This window comes from Sardina pilchardus, chromosome 20 (assembly GCF_963854185.1).
Source record: "Sardina pilchardus chromosome 20, fSarPil1.1, whole genome shotgun sequence".
NCBI lineage: Eukaryota > Metazoa > Chordata > Actinopteri > Clupeiformes > Clupeidae > Sardina > Sardina pilchardus.
In genome coordinates, this window is record NC_085013.1 from 8728547 (window position 1) to 8736046 (window position 7500).

The 7500-nt window shown below is 47.3% G+C and overlaps 1 protein-coding gene across 1 annotated transcript in view; it reads right to left on the minus strand.

The window, feature by feature from the left end:
* The window catches only part of LOC134067967 (MAM domain-containing glycosylphosphatidylinositol anchor protein 1), a 238164-nt gene that overhangs the window by 68411 nt on the left and 162253 nt on the right, over positions 1-7500 (minus strand). The window lies entirely within an intron of this gene.

Below are 7500 nucleotides of genomic sequence, written 5' to 3' on the forward strand. Positions count from 1 at the left end.
TAGGCTAATTGGCAGCGAGGCCGTGGCAGCTGGGCGGGCCGCGGATCACAGCCGTGTCAAACAGCGCCCGGTAATGATGCCCGCGTGTATCAAATGCACCAAACCAACACACACACACACACATGGCACAGGCGGCACGCAGGCACGCACACACACACACACACACACACACACACACACAGACTTACACACACCCCACATACATGCATATGTGCATACATACATACTGTATATGCACTCTCACACACAACACAGGCTGCACACACACACACATGCACACAATCCACAGCACGCACGCACACACACATACAGTACATATGTACAGTACATACCCAGAGATATGCACACACGAACATGGCCCAGGTGGTACACACACGTGTAGACACACCACGACACACATACTGTACATACACACAGAAACATACGCACAGACATGCAGACTCACGCATGATGTAGGCAGCCCACCCACACACACTTATAGATGTCCCATGGCATACATACATACATACATACATACAGATATATACTGTAGGCACAATCACATGACGTGGCACACACACACTCAGAAGGACCACAACGCACATACATACATATAGACATACACACATACATAAGACACATTATTAAACACACAGACACTAGCTCACTCAAGAATTCAACTACATCATTATCCACACAGAGGAAAAACGTACTCATACTCAATCACACACCCACTCATACTCATTAAAAATCACACGCATATAGCCACACTCACTCTCTTAGTCTTGCAAACACATTCACTATGTTTTTCTGTGAAGTTTCCAGCTCATCGACATCAGTGTTTATCAGACACAAACACTTGCACACATACAAACAAACAAACAAATGCAAACATGCACAAACAAACACACACACACTCTCTCTCACACACACACACACACACACACACACACACACACACACACACACACACACAAACACACACACACACACACAATCTCAGTCAGTTCTGCACAGGCTGTGTGGTATTCCAGAGGGCCAGTTCTGTTCTATCAACACCTCTGCAGCCGGATAACAGGCTCCTGAAACACCTGAGATACGGTCTAAATAAATTAAACCATTAAAAGCTCTGTCTGAGTTTATTTGGACAACATGTGCATACGTGTGTGTTTGTGCTTGTGTGTGTGTGCATATGTATGTGTAATTGTGTGTGCTTGCACATTTGAGAGTGACTGGTTATTTGTTTGTGTGTTCATGTGCGTGAGACTGTGTGTACCTGTGTGTGTGTGTGTGTGTGTGTGTGTGTGTGTGTGTGTGTGTGTGTGTGTGTGTGTGTGTGTGTGTGTGCATGTTTATCTCTAAAGCATTCATGTGACCGTGAGGTCCACATCCATATTGTTTGAGTGTGGTCTGCTCACATGGGACAGCGGACAGTGTGTTAATAGCTTTGAGCCCACTCCACTCAAAGGCACACACACACACACACACACACACACACACACACACAAGGAGGCACACGTGCACAGGTGCTGGTAGTCACTCTAAAACAGCCTGCACTCTCATGGTGTGTGTGTGTGTGTGTGTGTGTGTGTGTGTGTGTATGTGTGAGGGTGTGTTTGTGTATGTGTGAGTGTGTTTAAATGGCTGTGTCCACAACATGGATACTCAAGTGAATATAGGTGTTGTTGAGGAGGAGAGTGTGTTATATCCTTTCTCACGTCAAGCTTCAAAAAACCTGATTGCCATGTGGATTTGGAAAAAAAAAGACCAGTTGAGAGAGGGACATCAAGACAGCCAGAGGAAAAGAGAGATCGAGCGAGAGAGCAAGAGAGCAAAAGAGAGGAGGTGTAGAGAGAGGGGATGAGCACTCGGAGGTGAAAAGAGTTGGTGGATGAATGGTAAGATGAAAAAAAAAGAGTGAAGTGAAAGAGGACCGCCAGAGGTACAGAGAGATGAGAGAGACAGAAAGAAAGAGAGAGAGAGAGAGGGAGAGAGAGAATAAGTACATAGCTGTGTGAGAGGGAAATGGAGAGAAAAACACAGAGTGTTGAAGAGGAAGAGGAGGGGTGAGGGGCTGAGAGGGACTTAATTAGTGGCCCCTTTTCACTTAATCTACCTGCTCTAGGCTCTCAAAGTGCATGGCTGCACAACACTACACCTGTCCCCTATGCGTTGTGCCCGCAAGATACCCTGGCACACTCTCTCCTTCTCTTTCTGTGTGTGTGTGTGTGTGTGCGTATGTGTGTGTGTGTGTGTGTGTGTGTGTGTGTGTGTGTGTGTGTGTGTGTGTGTGTGTGTGTGTGTGTGTGTGTGTGTGTGTGTGTGTGTGAAATGCACCATCAGAGCAGGGTAAGGAGGGGGGGGGGGGGAGAATCGGTGTGAAAAACAAGCACTCTAGACAATGCAGTGAGTAGACAGGAGGACAGGTTAATGGGCTTGCCTGCTCAAAATGAAGAGAGCAAGAGAGGAGAGATAGAGAGAGGGAAGATACACACACATGCACACACACACACATGCGCGCACACACACACACACGCACACACACCTACGCACACACACACACACACACACACACACACACACACACACACACACACACACACACACACACACACACACACACACACACACACACACACAAATACACACACACACACAGTGTGAGTGCTGATAAAAAACCCAAACTTGAGTTGTCATTCGCAGTGTGTTAAACAGGCCCTTTCTTCCCTGATAATTAAAGCAAGCTAATTACAGTACAGCTCTTTCTTTCCCTCAGCCCTCATCTCCTTCTGCTGGCCAGCTCCCGTGGACACGCATCACTGTTCCGATCACTCGGCTTTCTGTTCGATTGAGAGAGAAAAAAACAAGAACACCGCAAGCTGAAGAAAGGCAGACAGGATGTATGAGCAACGGCGGGACGGAAGTTAGCGAAGCAACCAAATTAAGAAACTACGTAAGCGAGGCAAGACAGAGAGAGAGGGGGAGAGAGAGAGAGAGAGAGAGAGAGAGAGAGAGAGAGAGAGAGAGAGAGAGAGAGAGAGAAATACGTCTCGAAGAAAAGTGAACAGAGGATGAGCCGAGGGGAGTCAATAACGGAGCGACGACAGAGCGGACCGAGGGTGCATACGGAAGCGACCGGAACAAGTGCAAAGTCAAACGCGTCGGGCATACGGAGGAGTGTGATGGCGCGGGGACGCTTGGTGGAGATGGGGCGTTGTGTTTGTCAGCATGGGGTCTGTACCCTTTCAGGGCTGCCGCTGATCTCGCGCCGTCACCCCGGGCAACATCGCCCGGAGGCCCCGCCTTTGATGTCCCTGGAAAAAAAACGGCGTGGTACGCCGCAACAGCCTCCTCCGCAAAGGCGCCACACTGCTCTGCATCACAACGCACCGCATCGACTCGACTCGGCTCAGCCCAGCCCTGTTCAGTGCGTGGTACCGTACTGCCTTGTGACTGTGCGTGGATGGAGCAACGGTGCTCCAAGTGGCTTGCTCGCAGCATGCCTGACTGACAACACGGCAGAACCAAGACAGCATCACACAGGCAGCCGACGGGTAACGGCCCTGGGGCTCCCCGCAAGCTGTTTATGATTTAAACATGGGCTGGCCCCGTTTCCCAAGGCATACAAGGCAACCTCTGGCAACCATGTTCTACACAAACACAAAGCCTTTTCTACGTCATTCGTCAACAAGGCTTAGGGACCTTAAGGTCAGAAACTGGAGACCGTCATTCCTGTTATACATTAACATTGACTTTGATGAAGACTGCACTACACATTTCAAGACTAGGAGAACTGCTGCAGCTGCTGTTGTCTACTACAGTACATACTATTTTAAGAATTCAAAAAGTCAAGAGCAAGAACACTGATTTGCTGGTATAAGCTTCTCTGTTTCCGCCCTTACGCTGGAGATAGTACCTGATCTGCATACTAACTCCCTACTGCCGTTGCAGTTGTGTTTTTCCCATCGTCAGTAAAAGTAGCACACACACTCGCAGGAAGAAATTACTGCTACCACCTGGCACATCGTAAATATCCATGTTTTGCACCAAAGGCTCACTAACCGACCTCACTTGCTGAAGATATTTTGCACAGCCTTTAAAAAAATAATAAACTAAAAATCAACCAATTCTAGTGGGGCAGCAATTCAAAAGTTTACAGCTGAATGCAAAAAACAACTAGTCTCCATGGGGATGCCTCTTTTGACACCACCTTCACTTTTATCTGTCTGCTAGAGAACTTCTGAGCCACACGGCTAACTAAAGAAAGCAATTAAAGTAAATGTGAGCTCCTCAGTGCCAAGCAGGTGGCGATTTAGGAGTGCCGTAAAAAAAAGCGAACAACCGCTAAACGAGCACCACGTGCAACGCCAACTGGCGCCCGACGTTGGGCACACGAGCTAATGTATGTCAGGGACAGGCAGTACTCAAAAAGCATGGCAGACAGTGAGATGCTTGGCAAGGCCGTCAGGCCATCTGAGTTTTAGACAAGGGAAAGCCGCTTTCAAAAATAGATGATGCACATTTCGCCCTAGAAGCTTCACACAAACAGATAGGAACAGGCTTTGAGCACCGCAAACAATCCCTTCACATTTCAAACAGTGACACAAAACTGTGAAGCTACTGCTTAAACACAAACTCTGGATCATGAATCTGTTCATATATGGAACAGATATTTGGACATTATGATTATATGGAAATTATGCATGTATATAATACACAGGCGTAAAAAAAATAGATTTTGTGGTCAGTTAACTGACTGCTGAGCCAACTTTAAATGAACTGTGTGGTGATTAGACGAAACTCCCAGGCCCAGCTTTGGATCTACTTGAGGGAGCCTTCTACCCCAGCCTGGAGCTACCCAGGGAGAGGATATGACTGAATTCTCTCTTCGCACACGGACTGTTTGTGCTTGTGTGGGAAAGAAACATTACCTCTCATTTCCACTAAATCGTAATCCCACCGAGCCGATCGATGGACCAATGAGGATGAGAAAGCCGAGACGAAGAAGAGGAGGAAGAGGAGGAAGGAGAAGAAACAGACGGTTGAGAAAAGCAAGCCAGCTGAATTGGAAGAAGAGTGGAAAGAGAGTGAGAAAGACAGAGAGACAGAGAGAGAGAGAGAGATAGAGAGAGAGTGAGGGAGAGAGAGCAGTGGCCTTCTGTTCAGGTAATGCTTTGCGTTTGGAGAAGCTGCTTCAGTCGTTAGCATTGATTGATGTGAGTAGAGAATAAAAAAAGGGAAGAAAAGAGACCCAGACTGGGAACAAGGAGCACTATCTCAACTCCCTGGGCCTTAACCACTCCACCACTTCTTAAATCTTTTCCCATTCAGTGCACTTCTTGAAAACACGCTGAGATTACAGAGGCAGAAATGAGAGGAGATAAATAGCTTTTTCTCATCTGGCTGCAAATAATTCCGTTGAAAGCACAGAAATTGGAGATAACAGAATGGAAGAGAAGAAGGGTAAAGAGGAGATAAGCGAAAGAGAGAGGGATGGAGAGAGAAGGAAAGGGAGGGGGAAAGAGAGATGGAGAGAAAAGAGACCAGGAAAGATGGAGCGCTAGGTAATATGGTTGGTGTAATCCATTCTAATGAGTTTTCCTCTACTGTAAAATGAATTTAGGGGGTTGTGACAACAATGCCTGAATGACATAACAGCTCTTGCGTGACCCACCTCCCTTATAGCAATTTGATGCAGCAATTCACAAATGACTTGCCTAGTGGACAACAAGTCTGTACAAAACTCCGGGCTCTCTCTAAAACAGATGTATTCCACACAATTGTCACTAATGTACTAAAAGCCTAGCCAGTGCAGGCACCTACTTAATGACTTTCTCCAAACAGCAATGGCTGAGAAGCAGTCTACCCATCAGTAAATGAAAGGCATTAATGACTAACCGTGGAAATATGTAAAGTACTTAGCTGCCTGTGCACCGGTTATTTTATTCTGTTAAGTGTCATATAGAGAACCCTACTGCTTTCTATCTTCGAAAGACAGGCTTTTTTCACTTCCAAAAAGAGAGTATTCTAGTGAGTGTTAAAAGCATGTGAGGTGGAAATTAATTGTGTACATGTTGTTGCCAAATGATAGTTATATTTACCTAAATAGCTAGCTCCCTGACCTTGCTAAGACAGGCAACAAAGTAATAACCCACTGTTGAAAAACCAAACGCGACCTCAAAAGTTGAACTAATTTACCCCTATGTTGGTCAGCCACATTGCTCCATGCTTGCAAGTAGACTGGAGACACGCCGATGACAGCTTTCTCTGCCACTGACCAAGCCAGCCTGTCCACTCTGACATCTGTGGCTTCGGAGTGGTCATCTACAACAAGCCCATCTCTCTCTTTTTCCCTTTCCCTCTCCCTCTCCCTCTCTCTCCCTCCCTCCCTCTCTCTCTCTCCACAAGAGGTGGAGGAGGGAAGAATGCTTAACAAGTAGTGGGGGAAGAATTGGCTTCCTTTTATTAATGAGGTCCGCAGTGGGGAAGGCAGAGCAGGAGGATGCTGCTGGAAGGGGGCTCTCTGGCCCCCTCTGATCGCCTCAGTATAATCCCCACGACACTTCATTAGGGTCTGGGTTCATGGAAAGCATGCTTTCGGATGACCGTTCCAGACCTGCATACAGAGGGCACACACACACACACACACACACACACACACACACACAAAGAAATGAAAGGCAGACAAACAGCCTGAGGCATAAAGTTTGGTGTCAATCCCAGACTGCACAAGTAGCTCGAAGCCCGCCAATGTCTGGACAAAGGCCAAGAGTTAAGAGGAACATGTTAAAGGTACAAGATTGTCTTTTACCCGAGAGTACAGCTAACACTTTGGCTGTATATTCACATTTTATCAGCTATTGTGTGAAGGAGCTCATCTAATGGTACAGTGGAATCCTGCGAGATGTTCAACAAAACCAAGCCAATGTGCTGAGCATCACCATGTGGCTGTGAGTGAGGAGGTTATATGCTGAGTGAACATGTTGAATGCAGCTAGCATCAGCTCAGCCTTGACTGCAGCACAGCACAGTGAAATATAAACATGACTATTAGAGTTTCACATACATACACACACACACACACACACACACACATACAGTACACACACACACACACACACACACACACACACACACACACACACACACACACACACACACACACACACACACACACACTCACACAACAGGCAGGGAAACTGCAACGGCACATGTACCCTCTCCATTCCCTAATGCCACATTAGCCTCAAAAGCACGCAACCAACCACACACACACGCCAACATGCGCACACACACAAAGCATGCATGCACACACACACACACACACACACACACACACACACCCATCTCCGACAGTGCTCTTAGTCAGCAGATGAGGGTGGAGGAGACCTGCACATCTCCTCCGTAGAGACATGACCGCACACACTGCCCCCATCCCCTCCTCCCTTGCCCCCCATCACCTCACACACGAGGTCGGCGAGAGGGAGAGCCAAAACAGCTGCTCACAGCTGGAAACAAGCTA